This window comes from Lissotriton helveticus, chromosome 6, assembly GCF_964261635.1.
Source record: "Lissotriton helveticus chromosome 6, aLisHel1.1, whole genome shotgun sequence".
Classification (NCBI taxonomy): Eukaryota; Metazoa; Chordata; class Amphibia; order Caudata; family Salamandridae; genus Lissotriton; species Lissotriton helveticus.
The window spans coordinates 1,791,795,839-1,791,810,760 of record NC_136067.1 but is presented as its reverse complement, the minus strand read 5'-3'; the positions used below and the strand labels follow the sequence as shown (position 1 = coordinate 1,791,810,760).

At 53.7% G+C, this 14,922-nt stretch overlaps 1 protein-coding gene across 1 annotated transcript in view; it reads left to right on the top strand.

The window, feature by feature from the left end:
• Nucleotides 1-14,922, top strand: part of DYNC2LI1 (dynein cytoplasmic 2 light intermediate chain 1) — a 352,340-nt gene that overhangs the window by 101,894 nt on the left and 235,524 nt on the right. The window lies entirely within an intron of this gene.

The following is a 14,922-nucleotide window of genomic DNA, read 5'->3' as shown; positions in this document are numbered from 1 at the left end:
ACCGGCAAAGAATTCTTAAACAAGACATTTCAGAAATTATTAAACCATCAGGGTGTTCAACATTTTGTGACACACACGGAGGTAAAAGCTGCGGTTGTAGAACGGTTTAACAGAACTTTAAAGTCTAAGATGTGGAGGTACTTTACGGCCAACAACACCTACAGATACCTGGATGTTCTTAAGGCTTTTTTAGATGTATATAATGCCAGTTATCATCGGACCATCAAAATAGCCCCAGCAGAGGTGACTCCTAGTAATGTTTTAACTGTATGGAGAACGGTGTACGGGCGCAATTTTGCTACAAAGGTCAAGAAGCCTATTTCTAAAAAAGGAGAGCATGTCAGGATTTCAGAATTGAAAGGCGTCTTCACGAAGGGCTACCAGCAGACATTTAGCGACGAGATATTTATAGTGGAAAGTGTGGAGCTCAAAGAGGGCCTGTATATTTACATGTTAAAGGACTACGCTGGGGAAGAGGTATCGGGTATCTTCTACAAGGAAGAGCTACAATCGGTACCTGATGAGCCGAACCGTGTGTATAGGGTTGAAAAGGTTTCAAAAAGGGGAGGACGAGGGGTTAACAGTCAGGCATATGCCAAATGGAGGGGCTGGCCTGAGAAATGTAACAGTTGGGTGTTGGCCAGCTCTCTGAAGGGCGTGTGAGCTAAAGCCCTGCTACAAGCAGCTGAGAAGATGGAGACGAAGCCCTTTTATATCACCTTGCCATCCAACTCTTCAAAGGTCATGTTCCCCGACAACCAGATTTCTAACTACATCGTGAAATTGGCAAAGCCGGTGGACCTGAAAGGGGATTGGGAGGTGGCCCTAACAGAAATACAATACCCTAGAACCTGGAATACCTTGACATCGAGCGAAGCAAAGTTTTTCATAAAGCGTGAGGACAATGTGAACATGCACTCCGGCATCCCGTTTGGCTACTACCCATCAGTTGCAAGTATTGTCGACGCCATCAACAAATCCATAGCCGCCCTCGAAGGATATGCGAATATTCAGCTGACGCTCGATCATGTCAGAAGGAAGGTGTTTCTTAAAGCCCCGACTCGAGGCACGTCGTTTAACTGCTCCGGTAAATTAAAAAGGATTTTACGCACAGTGATGAATGCGGCTTCGAAGGGCCTGGCAGAACAGGATCAATCTTGTCCCGATATTAATGGAGGGTTCTATACGCTCTATGTATATAGCGATATAGTAGAGGCCCAGAGGATCGGCGATAGCTACTCGCCGCTGTTAAGATGGGTCCAGGTACAAGGTGAAAATAATGGGATGGTCAATATCCAGTTTCATAAACACGACTACGTCGCAGTTTCTAAAAATCATTTTGACACTATTTCAATTATGATCTACGATGATCAGTCTGAGCCGGTTGGGTTTAAATACGGGAACGTTATTGTCAAGCTTCATTTAAGACCGAGACGCGACAGCGGCTATTAAGCAGGCATCATGGTGGTCGTGAAAACATACGGTGACTGTTGGACCCGGCCTCATGGCGTGGTCCTACCCCTCCCGCATGGCGGGCCCAGGACGACATCGGCCCTCCACCCAGCATCGGGCAGCCCTTTTGCCCGACACTGCACGCCACAACATTGCTGGTCCGGCCACCATCCCGGACCCCCACTACCGACCTGGCTCCATCGTGGGCCCCTCACGACCTAAGCATGAGGCCGCGCCCAACTCCATCTTGGGCCCACCACGTCACGACCACGTGGCCTCGGCCCCCGGCCCAGGCCCCAGCGAAGCCCAGACATCGAGGCACCAAGATCCACCCAGGTGGTCGAGTGGCCACTCGACAGATCCCGGAGAAAAGGGTGTTTCGATGGCCCTCCAGCCGTCCCCGGACGCCTGGTTTCGATCGCCCTCCGGCCTCCCTGGGCGCTGGCTCCACCCCCCTGCTGGGTGTCTGGACACCATCATCCCGGCCCCTCTGACCCCCAGGCGCGAGGGTCCGGACATCAAAGGACTCCAGCCCTATATCTGGGCCAGCCCTGGATTAGGACGTCAGTTGTATCCTGGACTGGAAGCCCTGCTGACGCTGTCACGGCCGACACCAGAAGAACTCCGTGCCTGTAACCTGAAGAGACCCTGAGAGCCTGCTGGCGCTGCCGCGGCCCACCTTTGCTGCACCATCTTGAGAGCCTGCTGGCGCTGCCGCGGCCGAACCACCTGAGAGCCTGCTGGCGCTGCCGCGGCTGAACCATCTTGAGAGCCTGCTAGCGCTGCCGCGGCTGAACCACCTGAGAGCCTTCTGGCGCTGCCGCGGCTGAACCATCTTGAGAGCCTGCTGGCGCTGCCGCGGCTGAACCATCTTGAGAGCCTGCTGGCGCTGCCGCGTCCTCCTCTCCGTTAAGACCACCTGTCGAGTCCTGCTGCCGCGGCTCGACCTCTCGGAACCCCCAGCTCGAGGATTGAGAGCTGTGCGCAGGGTATCCCTTCCTGTATCCATACCGAGACTGTCCCGCTACCCTGTCCCTTTTACGAAACTCTACAGATCCCTCGATCTGCCTGTATGTACCGCTGAGACCCAGCAACCTTTATTCTTGATAAAGCCTAAGAACTTAACCTCTTGTGTGGTGTCCGTTTGTAGTGTTGTGGTTACCCTGCTGTACGATCCTAGGAGAGGACCCTCACCCAGGAGGCCTCTCGATAACGCTCGGCTACTTCTCGACGGAGGGGTGGACCTAGGGGTGGTCAGTCAGACATCTTCTGCCTCCCCCGGGGTCGCCTTTCTAACATTGGTGGCAAGCGACGGGATCCGAGCCGACGCAGATCGTACAGAGGGTGATTCACTCACTACCGAGAAAAACACACCACGACCATGACTACGCAAGAGAAAAGACCGACTACGGAATTCCAGAAAGAGAAAATGGAAGATTACAGTCACAAAGAATTAAAACAATTCTGCAAAGATCTGGGCATCGCTACCACTGGGCTAAGCACCAAGGAAGACTTTAAATCAGCCCTACAAGCATGGGTGGACACCGATGACACACCACCCCGGAATGAAGACAACCCGGGCCCGAGCGGACGCCCGGAGACCGACACAACCCCAGCGGGGGAGAGACCCCCCAATCCAGGCACGAGCCCCCACGAAGACGCCCGAGAGCGAGAGAGGAACCGGCTCCACGAGTTGGAGCTCGCCCGACTCCGGTTGGATGGAGAACTACAGCTGGAGGAAAGGAAAATCGCACTCGAGCAACGACGGCTAGAAGGAGACCTAGAAGAGAAGAGAAGACAAAGAGACCTCGATGAAAAGAGACTCATGCTCGAGCATGAGCGCGGCCTAAAAGAACTAGAACTCAAAGCCAAAATGAATGATGACAACGCCTCCGGGGGCAAGACCTCGCCCCCGCCCTTTGACACAAAGGTGCACATACCCAAGGATGTCGTCAAGGAATATTACAAGAACGACGACATCCAACAGTGGTTCAAAGCCTACGAGGTCGCCATGACCGCCCATCGAGTACCCCTCAAGGACTGGGGCGCCGGCCTGTGGGGGAAGTTCGTCAATGAGGGGAAAGACGCCCTGCTAGAGCTCCCCGACGCCGAGATGACCTCGTACGAGCACATGAAAACCGCTCTCCTCACTCGCTATGGACTCACCCCGAGATGTACCGGCAGCGATTCCGAGACTGTAAAAAAATACCCGGTACCACTTGGGTGGAATACGTGAACTTTTACAGGAGAGCCTTCGAGGGGTGGATCAAAGGCAGCAAGGTCACCACCTACCAGCAGTTGGTCGACCTCATTATATGGGAACATTTGTCCAACAACTGCTTCATCGAACTCCGGCAGCACCTCCTCGACAGCAAACTAACTGAGCCCCGAAAACTCACTGCCGAGGCGGATAGATGGGTGAGCACCCGAGTCCCCCGGAGTCCGATGGGAGACTACGGCCGGGGATCCCCGGGGATCCACCGACCATGGGGCGGCGGAGGAGGCCAGAGCAGGGGACGAGACACCCCCACGGGGTCCTCCCCTACCTCCACTTCACCAGCCCTGGGCTGAAGGGGGGTTCCCCTAGCCCGACCCGGGCCCCGCCCGAATGTGACGTGCCACAGATGCCAGCGACAGGGTCACTACACGAATGACCCCCTCTGCCCGATGAACCAGCGACCCGGCACCACCGGTCCTCCCAACCGCCAGATCGCGGCCGCCGCCCTGGGGGAAGAAAGAGGCGAGGACGACGATAACGACCACGAACAGGCCGAGTGGGAGCCCGCCGCCATGATCTTGGCATGCCTGGGTGATCGAGACATGGTCCCCCGAGACCCAATTCCAGGCAACACCCAGAAATATCGCCAATGGGTCACCATCAACGGCCGCCGGGCCGAAGCCCTCCGAGACACTGGAGCCAGCGTAACAGCGGTCCGACGCCACTTGGTGACCCCAGAGCAAGTTCTCCCCAATATCATGTGCCCGGTGCGGACGGCGGACAACTCCAAGAGTTTGTGCCAGATGGCCCGCATCCCCTTCGAATGGGAAGGGGTGTCGGGTATACTGAAGGTGACCGTCCGTGACGATGCCCCCGTGGACTGCCTCCTCTGGAACGACCTGGAAAGTTCCCCCTGGGCCAGCGTCGAGCGGAGAGAGCATCTGGGGATGCTAGGCCTTCCAGAGTGGGTCTGTGCGACCACCCGCTCCATGTCCGCCCGAGCCTTCGTCCCACCGGAGGATGCTCCGACCGAGGAACCAGAGTGGCCCGCACCGCCACCGCCCGCCGTCCCCGAGGACGCCGACCTTGAACCTGGCCCGCGGGGGCCCAACCATGAAGACCTCACCGAGCTCGGCCACCTTCCAGAACTAGCTCAATGGCGCCAAGAAGGTGGCCCCACCCGTGAACAATTCCGGCAGGAACAGAAAACCTGTCCCTCCCTCGAGGGAATCCGACAACAAGCTGCCACTCAAGCCGCTGGAGGCCCCTCGGGGTCCCACTGGGTCTATTGGGACCACGACCTTCTCTACAGCGAGCAGAAAGTTGCCGAACTAGGGGCCAGCCGAGTACTGGTCGTTCCCCTCCGTTTCAGAGACTTCCTCTTGAACTTGGCACACGACGTGCCCCTCGCCGGGCACCTGGGGCAGGATAAAACTTACAGCCGCCTGGTGACCCATTTCTACTGGCCAAAGATGCGCAACGATGTGCACAACCACTGCCGATCCTGTCCGACGTGTCAAGCCAGCGGGAAGAGCGGGGGAAAAGTCAATGCCCCACTCCAGCCCTTTCCTGTGGTCACCGCCCCCTTCGAGAGAGTGGGGATCGACATTGTGGGACCCTTGGACCTCCGCACCTCTCAAGGGCACCGCTTCATCCTTGTTCTGGTGGACCATGCCACCCGCTATCCTGAGGCCATCCCCCTCCGGACCATCACGGCCCCAGTAGTAGGCCGAGCGCTGATGGGGATCTTCTCCAGAGTCGGCTTCCCCCGGGAAGTCGTGAGTGATCGGGGTACAAACTTTATCTCCAAGCATATGCGATCCCTGTGGCAACAGTGCGGGGTCACATATAAGTTCACCACCCCGTATCACCCCCAAGGAAATGGACTTGTAGAACGGTTTAACCGAACACTGAAGGGAATGATCAAAGGCTTAGACGAGCCCCTACGACGCAGATGGGACGTCCTGCTGCCCTGCCTCCTGTTTGCGTATCGAGAGGTACCCCAGAAGTCCCTGGGGTTCAGCCCCTTCGAACTATTGTATGGGCACCCGGTCCGAGGCCCCCTCAGCCTGGTCAAAGAAGGCTGGGAGACGGCTGTCCGAGGTGCCCCACCAGATGTCTACCAGTACCTCCTGACACTCCGCAACCAGACTCGGAAGTTACGGGAACTTGCCGAGGCCAACCTCGAGGCCAGTCAGGAGGAGATGAAACGCTGGTATGACCAGAACGCCTCATCCATCGAATTCGAGCCAGGCCAGCAAGTCTGGGTCATGTCCCCAGTTGAACCTTGCGCCCTCCAGGACAAATGGACGGGGCCCTTCAAAGTGGTGGAGCGCACAAGCCCCGTCACTTACCTGGTGGACCTGGAATCCCCCCGGAACCCCCTCCGGGTTCTGCACGCTAACCGGCTCATGCCACACTTCGCCCGCACGGAACTGAGTCTGCTGCTAGCGACCGATGACGGAGCTGAAGACGACTCCGAACCCGTACCAGATCTCATGAGCATCACGAGAAAGACGGCTCCGTCGAAGGGGTCACACTCTCCTCCACCCTGACCCCAGAACAGCACCAAGACTGCCGGGAGCTGCTGGGGCAATTTGCAGACCTGTTTTCCCTCACCCCTGGAGTCACCCGGTGGTGTGTCCACGACGTGGACACCGGAGACAACCCGCCTGTAAGGCACCGAGCTTTCCGAGTGCCCGACCGAGTTCGGGCCTGCATTCAATCCGAAGTGGCCAAGATGCTAGCTCTGGGGGTAGTCGAACCCTCCGTCAGTCCCTGGGCCAGTCCGGTTGTCCTGGTCCCCAAAGCCACCGTCCCTGGCACACCCCCGGAGCTCCGGTTCTGTGTTGACTACCGGGGGCTGAATGCAGTCACCCGGACCGACGCCCATCCCATCCCCCGGGCGGATGAACTGATCGATCGCCTGGGGGCCGCCAAATATCTCAGCATCTTCGACCTCACGGCGGGGTATTGGCAGATCGGCCTCACCCCTGGAGCACAAGAGCGATCGGCCTTCTCGACCCCTGATGGCCACTACCACTTCAAAGTGATGCCCTTCGGCATGAAAAACGCCACGGCCACCTTCCAGAGACTCGTGAACCGGGTACTGGCCGGACTCGAAGAATTCAGTGCCGCTTATCTCGACGACATTGCGTTGTACAGCCGCCACTGGGGTGAGCACCTGGCCCACCTCCGGGAGGTCCTGTCGGCCCTCCGACAGGCCGGACTAACAATAAAGGCCAGCAAGTGCCAGATCGGCCAAGGGTCCTTGACGTATCTGGGACACCAAGTGGGGAGCGGCCTGGTGGCTCCCCTCCAGCCAAAGATTGACGCCATCCGGGCCTGGGAGCCCCCCGTCACCCAGACCGCCGTCCGAGCCTTCCTGGGGCTCACTGGATACTATCGGCCCCTCACAGAACTGACCTCCAAGAGGCTACCCCAAAAGGTGCGCTGGACCCCAGAGTGCCAAACAGCCTTCGAGGCTCTAAAGACTGCCATTTGCACCGCCCCTGTGCTCCAGGCCCCCGACTACAGCCGAGAGTTTGTGGTCCAAACCGACGCCTCGGAACACGGCATTGGGGCGGTCCTCTCACAAGTGATCCCTGAGGGAATCGACCTTCCCGTTGCCTTCATCAGCCGGCGGCTGCTGGCCAGAGAACAGCGCTGGAGCACCATCGAGAGGGAAGCCTTCGCCGTCGTGTGGGCACTAAAGAAGCTCCGACCCTACCTCTTTGGCACCCACTTCCGGGTCCAGACCGACCACCGACCCCTGCGGTGGTTGATGCAGATGCGGGGAGAAAACCCGAAACTGTTGCGATGGTCCATCTCCCTGCAAGGGATGGACTTCACTGTGGAGCATCGCCCCGGCAACGACCACGCCAATGCTGACGGCCTGTCCCGATTCTTCCGCCTTGGCGAGGAGAATCCCCAAGAAGATGGGTGACTCTTCCCTGCCTTCAGCTGGGGGGTACGCGTGTTGGACCCGGCCTCATGGCGTGGTCCTACCCCTCCCGCATGGCGGGCCCAGGACGACATCGGCCCTCCACCCAGCATCGGGCAGCCCTTTTGCCCGACTCTGCACGCCCCAACATTGCTGGTCCGGCCACTATCCCGGACCCCCACTACCGACCTGGCTCCATCGTGGGCCCCTCACGACCTAAGCACGAGGCCGCGCCCGACTCCATCTTGGGCCCACCACGTCACGACCACGTGGCCTCGGCCCCCGGCCCAGGCCCCAGCGAAGCCCAGACATCGAGGCACCAAGATCCACCCAGGTGGTCGAGTGGCCACTCGACAGATCCCGGAGAAAAGGGTGTTTCGATGGCCCTCCAGCCGTCCCCGGACGCCTGGTTTCGATCGCCCTCCGGCCTCCCTGGGCGCTGGCTCCACCCCCCTGCTGGGTGTCTGGACACCATCATCCCGGCCCCTCTGACCCCCAGGCGCGAGGGTCCGGACATCAAAGGACTCCAGTCCTATATCTGGGCCAGCCCTGGATTAGGACGTCAGTTGTATCCTGGACTGGAAGCCCTGCTGACGCTGTCACGGCCGACACCAGAAGAACTCCATGCCTGTAACCTGAAGAGACCCTGAGAGCCTGCTGGCGCTGCCGCGGCCCACCTTTGCTGCACCATCTTGAGAGCCTGCTGGCGCTGCCGCGGCCGAACCACCTGAGAGCCTGCTGGCGCTTCCGCGGCTGAACCACCTGAGAGCCTGCTGGCGCTGCCGCGGCTGAACCATCTTGAGAGCCTGCTGGCGCTGCCGCGGCTGAACCATCTTGAGAGCCTGCTGGCGCTGCCGCGGCTGAACCATCTTGAGAGCCTGCTGGCGCTGCCGCGGCCTCCTCTCCGTTAAGACCACCTGTCGAGTCCTGCTGGTGCTGCCGCGGCTCGACCTCTCGTAACCCCCGGCTCGAGGATTGAGAGCTGTGCGCAGGGTATCCCTTCCTGTATCCATACCGAGACTGTCCCGCTACCCTGTCCCTTTTACGAGACTCTACAGATCCCTCGATCTGCCTGTATATACCGCTGAGACCCAGCAACCTTTATTCTTGATAAAGCATAAGAACTTAACCTCTTGTGTGGTGTCCGTTTGTAGTGTTGTGGTTACCCTGCTGTACGATCCTAGGAGAGGACCCTCACCCAGGAGGCCTCTCGATAACGCTCGGCTACTTCTCGACGGAGGGGTGGAGCTAGGGGTGGTCAGTCAGACATCTTCTGCCTCCCCCGGGGTCGCCTTTCTAACAGTGACCCTTCTATGTACCGGGACTATTACAGAAACCAAGCTGGCTATGGAGGGCCGCCGTACTTTCAAGGATCACCGGTTATGTACGGGGCTGGTTTAGGGGGATTCTTCAGGAGTCTGTTTAGAAGAGCGATGCCATTCCTGAGAAGAGGCTATGAAATTGCAAAACCGCATATTAAGACGGCAGCTACTAGCATTGCAGGGGATGTGGTCGGTTCTGTTACATCGGCAGTTGCAGAGCGCATGAACAAGCAGCCGCAAGAAGGATCGGGGCTGGTGTACGCCCCGCGTGCGCGTGTTAAAAGGAAGCGTCGTGCTTCGAGCCGCAGGGGCCCACCGGCCCCCTATAAAAAAAGGAGCTCTTCAAAACGCCCTCAGAAAAGAAGAGCTCCAAGACGGAAGAGAGCTGTGAAGAAGAAGAGAGCCGCCTCTAAGGTGAATATTTTTTAAAAAGCCTCGTAAACTAAACCATGGCCTTTGTACATTGCGCATCTGGCGAGTGAGCCAAATCCGAGTTAGACCTGTTCACTCTAAAACCAACGCAGACAAGCATCGAAAACAGCTTCCTCATGGAGGTATCGCCTTTAGCCGCATTGACGCCTCTGGCCCCTATAGAGTTTTATGTGTCGGGGTCCACTGATATGTATTTGGATCTCAACAACACGCTGCTGCATCTTGTGTGTAAAATCACGAAAGCGGATGGGTCCGACATCGCAGCAGCCGCTAAAGTGGCGACGATCTCTTACCCCATAGCTACGATGTTTTTATCAGGTGGACATCACCCTGGGTGATCGGCTCATCATGCAGAACGACAACATGTACGCCTACAGAGCCTACCTCGAGAGTATTCTAAACTACAGCAGTGACGCCCTTGACACACAGCTTTCAACGGGTCTCTTCTACAGGGATTCACTCGCCCAGTTTGAAGTCACGGCTCTGGACGGCGCCAATAAGGGTTTTGTAAAAAGGGCGGGGCTGGCAGCAGGCAGTCGCAACTTTGACCTTCTGGGACGCATACATTCAGACCTATTCTTCCAAGATAAACTGCTCATCAACGGAATTGATCTTAAGATCAAGCTCACCCGTAACAAGGACTCATTCTGCCTCATCAACGGGGATGCGGAACAGTACAAACTGGACATACTGGCAGCAAGCCTGTTTGTAAAGAGAGTGAAAGTATCTCCGAGCGCAGGCTAGCGCACGCCGACGCTTTACAAATATCAAACGCCAAGTACGCTGTGGAAAGAGTAGCTCTGAAGGTATTCAGTATCCCAGCAGGTACCCGCTAAACACAGCAGCAGAACCTATTTCTTGGGCAACTACCCAAACTTATCATTATCGGTTTTGTGGACAATACAGCCTTTAGCGGTACCTATGCCTCAAACCCCTTCAATTTTAAACACTACGGCATCAACTACGCCGCGCTGGTCCACGAGGGCAATGTGATTCCCGCAAATCCCTACACTCCCAGTTTTGTAACCTCCAACTACGTCAGGGAATATCAGGGGTTGGTTTCGATAACGGAAGCACCAGAGGGACTGCGGCATAGCCGTGTCACGTGAAGGCTATGGGGCTGGATACACGCTGTTCGCATTCGACCTGACCCCCGACCTGGGAGACGGCGATCACTACAACCTGGTCAAAAACGGAAATCTAAAAGCTGAAATACGATTCAGTAATCCTCTACCTACAAATGTGAACATGGTCGTATTCTCGGTATTCAACAGCATCATCCAGATCAACCACGCCAGACAGATTTTGTTTGAGTATCTTTAAAACATTTGTGAAATGGACACTGTGCAGATCCAGGACGTCTTAAGCAGGCATAAACACGCTAGGAAATACTTTTTAGGTGTTTTCCCCAGCGACGGGTTACCTGCTGAAATAGGGGTAGAAAGACCCGCACCTTGGTATTTAACACTGATCCGCATTACAAGGGTGGAACACACTGGGCGGCCGTGTTTATAGAGAATGATCAGGTTATAGTGTTTGACAGTACAGCAGAGTTCCCAGAACACCGTCTATATACACAACCCATATTCAAGTTTGTTAAAAAAGTTGCAGAGCGTGTGGTGTATAATAAGGTGCGGGTACAGGATACTACAGCCATGACATGTGGGGAACACTGTATTTATTTTATCAGTAAAATGTCAGAGGGTGTTTCGTTTAGAAATTTCTTAAATTTATATTTGAGGGACCTTGTTAACAATGACAGTATAGTTGTGAAATATGTAAAAGAAAACACAAGGGTATCGGTCAGACCTGTGAAAAACGAATCTATTGCTTGTCAAAATTGTAAGAGCTTATAACTTATGTTTTTAATGATGAACGTCTAAAAATAAAAGACAATATTTTTAAAAAATCAGGCATCAGTCTCTGTATTTTTATTGCTTATACAGGCCCCATAATTTAAAAAAATGTTTTAAAAAAGACGCTTGAGACGGTATGAAAAGTTATAAAAGTGTTTATTACAAACAGGACTGTAGGTTGAACATTACAATGACAAACTCTGGCGAATAAACATATGAAGAGAAATCAGACACGCTTATACACATAAACTGTACATTTTTATTTAAAAACCATTAAGTCTGAATCCAAGTAGGGGTTTTGGACAAATGTCTTTTTTGCCGTACAGCCGGCACCATGGGGGTACTCCACGAGGGGGATAGCAGCGGTGCGTCCGAGCCTTCAGGCGATGGAGGGAGGGGTGTCTTTAATTGTTCAAGCAGACGCCGGTGCTCGTTGTTACCCACGAGAGTGGAGGGGATGTTGAGTTCAGCAGCGGCTCGCAAAAACTGCTCCCAGCCGCGAGGTGCATTTTGAGGCGTTACGATTTTGGGGTGTGTGAGCCCTTTGACTAGATCGTACATGTGTGACCCTGCCACCGGTTGTCCTTTGTAGAGAAATTCTCCTCGATCATTCCAGGATGTTAGGTCTTTAGAAGCTGATAGTTTACTCATCAACATTTGCGCGGACCCTCTATGCCTTTGACTTGTATTTTTTAGCAGGTCCCCAACAAAGGTATCAGGGGGTGGCGCCAGGTCCGGCGGTGCTTGTAGGGGTTGAGGGGCATTCGTAGGGGCTGCTGCTTGTTCAAAGTCCGGGGTATATAGAGTTAGCTTGTTTTTCTCGGTATTCCACTGTTTGTAGTAGCTTAAAAAGTTTTTAAGACTGCTGGTGTAAAGATTGGCCTTGTCGTAGGGGTTTAGATCAGTACGGTTCAAAATGTCTTTCAATTCAGCATCCAGTCGTAGAGTCTCATTTCTGCGTATATCCCAGGCGTTGTCCGCGGAAGAGCCCAGCTGGTCCATTTGCTTTTTAGGAACCAAATACATTTTTGCGGCATGCTCCATCAGCGTGTCGGGAGGAGGCTTGTGATTACCGGTATAGCTATACGCAGCAAAGCGCCTATAAACCCCCCAGACTGTTTCACCAGCTTCTTCTTGGTAATGAGTGAGGCCCTTTTATTACTGAGCTTCTTGATAAGACCCCTCTTCTTCTTCAGAACCTGTAATTGACTCCTTGAGATAGGCACGTTGCCTTTTAGGGTGTTTAGGGCTATTTCTGCAATGGCAGACACTAAGTCATCAGAAGCAGCGCACAGGACGGCCTTTCTGTGTTGGGGATTGGCTGTAACCAGCATTTTCAGGAGAGCTAAATTGCGTTGTAGACGGGCCGACATGGTCAACACCTTGTATTATAAGGTCCTGGTTGAAAATGTCTCTAAAAGTCATCAAACCTACTTTTTATAGGACCTGTTCTTGACCCTTGGCGTGTAAACGACGGGTAGCTCGGGGGGAAAAATATCAGCGCTCAATCTATAGTCTTCTAGAGTTTCATTTTTTAAGTCGACCAGTAGGTAACCGCGGGGTTTTGCTGTCGCGTCGTTAAAGGCGTCCATGAAGAAGTGGGTGTTTCCGGGGTACATTTGTTTAGCTATGACGGCTATTTGTTGTTTGTCACGGGGGGTTTTAAATAAAACAAGATACGAAGCGTTGAGAGCTATAGATCTTCTGTTCTTACCCTTGTAAAACAAGTTCTGCACAATGTAACAGATACTTAGATTGCGATGATGTGAATATTGAGTAAAAGCTCTCTCTAACGCCGGATGATCGCCCCCTTCACGCATAAGGTCATCGACAATTATCATGTTAACCTTGGTCGGTGTCAGTAACTCATCATCGTTGAGATTATCCGGTATACCCTCTATAAATCTGATATGGGGGAAACTACGGGCCAGGGCTGTATAAAGCGGCTTCCAGCATGAATAAAGCCATACAATGTTATTAGGGGTCTGGGATAGAACAGATGCAGAGTTTTCTAAGAGCTTTTTTATAAAGTAGCTCTTACCGCAGTTTGAGGGCCCCGCTAACACGCAGGAGAATGGATTTTGTAATCTGGTGTCCGTGTTAGGGGCGGGTTTGTCTCTCTAATGGGGTCTAATAGCCGTACGGCAGCGTTTTATAGCCGGGGGTCAGGACCCTTTTATCAAAAACAACGCGTAAGGTTTTATGTAAGGGCTGTGTTGTAATTTCCCACTTCTTTTTGGATCTGACTATGCACGGCTGGTTCACAACTATGGTTTTAGCATTTTCACAATCGGGTGCTGCCGCGTATTCGTGCACCAGATTCTTTAGACTGTCAAAATTGATTTTTAGGGTGTTGTTGACGTTTAGGGTTATGCCTTTGACCTTCATACACACTTTGTTCTTGTTTGTGTGGTAGGAGTATGTTTTAGGCCCGGATGAAGAATATTCTATTATATGCTCATCCTTATCGAGCTCGCTGGTCAAATTACCAAGATAATCTCCAAGGGGAGGGTCCTCATCCCCCGGCTTACTCACAAAAATCACCGAGTCGGTATCGTGATACAAACAGCGGTCCTGGAGTTTATCCATAACCCTGTAAAGCTCTAGACGGGCGTGGACTGTCGTGAAGCTTGCTATGAAGATGTTTACGTTGTTACACGTTGTGGGGTATGCTTTGGTGTATTTCCAGCATAGTGCCGCGGTATCGTCATCGATAAACTCGCAGCTGGACACCTCGTAACAAGGGGCAAAGAGGTACTTAAATACTTCGTCAGGATCTGTTATTAAGGTCGTATTTGACAGATTTGTACGCTGAGCAAATTTTCCCCATAAGGAGTTGAGACAGAGTTTGGCTAACTGTCGACGGGCGGGGTTGACCTCTATCAATTGGGGTCGTAACTGGATACCCTCGTGAAGGTAGTAGTCATCGATGTACTTCTGCTTTGCATCCTGACTAGTACACCATTCGGGATAGCCCGAGGCTTCCTGCTTGTCTCTGAGAAACAGATTAATGTACGGGGCAAAGAGTTGTGTAAAGGTCCTCTTAAAATGCCACACCTCGTGGATCCTTCCGAGCATGTAACCTTTCTCTAAGGCAGCTTCTACCTCGATGCTGCACCAGGTCCCTGTGAGCATCCTTTGTTCTTCGGTGTGCCCACAATAACCAGCCTCTTTAAACACAGCACATGTTCGACAGAGGGGGAACATCAGTTTACCATCGACTCTGTATGGTAACACAGGAAAGTAAAGCTGTCTTGGAGGATAGATTTCACATTTGACTAGCCCAAAGTATTCGGATATGGGCTTAAAATCTCTATAGATGATGGTTGGGTGTCCTAATGGGTACACCTTCATCTTGTTCACAAACGGGTACAGACTGGTGAAATCATAGTAGTGTATTTTCTCACCATCACCCGCTGCCCTGTACAATTGTATGGCATTTGTACGACCGCCGAATAAGGCGTCGCGAGGTTCCAGGGGTTCGGGTAAAGCTCGAGTCTGTAGGAAAGAACAGAGCTCGGAGTCGGTTGCTAGCATCTCTAACCATTCGTGCTCCCAAATAGCCCTCATAGCATAGCCACATTTTTCAACATACTGTGCCTTCAACAGAGTACGTCTGTGTAAGTGTTCAAATTTGGCACCCAACAATCTGTTAAACTCGTGAGGCTTGTAACATTGAGGGCAACCGTGGTAAAAACA